Here is a 463-nt window from a genome sequence, read left to right as displayed (position 1 = left end):
AGCGTGCGTGAATGCATCTGTAAACGAGAGAGAAAGAGTGTCTAAGCCATTAAAAAAATATGATCTAGACTCCTCTTATTACTTCTACCATCAGTAAAAGAAGTCAGTAACGCCGTGTGGCAGAGATTAAAAGTTTGGTCTTAATTTCGAACCCTAAATTTTACCGGAGCGAGTTCTCATTCTTTTTCCTTAGCAAGCAGCGGTGGTGGGCGAGGGGAGGGAATGGGGGAGGGGAGGGAATGGGGAGGGGAGGGAATGGGGGAGGGGCGGGAATGAGGGAGGGGAGGGAATGGGGGAGGGGAGGGAGGGAAGGGGATCTTAGGGCCTCAATAACCTCTGAATGAAAAAAAAAAGTAAAATGCTAACCAACCATTTTATAAGTAGTTTGGAGCATCTGTCGAAAATTAAATTCCCAGACCGTATTCAATTAAGACACTATTTCCGGGAAAGGAAGGTAAGAGCT

The 463-nt window shown here is 46.0% G+C and overlaps 1 protein-coding gene across 1 annotated transcript in view; it reads left to right on the top strand.

The window, feature by feature from the left end:
* The window catches only part of LOC119589049, a 43,862-nt gene that overhangs the window by 42,972 nt on the left and 427 nt on the right, over nucleotides 1–463 (top strand). The window lies entirely within an intron of this gene.

The sequence above is a fragment of the Penaeus monodon genome, chromosome 25 (assembly GCF_015228065.2).
Source record: "Penaeus monodon isolate SGIC_2016 chromosome 25, NSTDA_Pmon_1, whole genome shotgun sequence".
NCBI classification, from domain to species: domain Eukaryota; kingdom Metazoa; phylum Arthropoda; class Malacostraca; order Decapoda; family Penaeidae; genus Penaeus; species Penaeus monodon.
The sequence above is the reverse complement of the archived record's forward strand: the minus strand, read 5'-3'. Positions and strand labels throughout refer to the sequence as shown.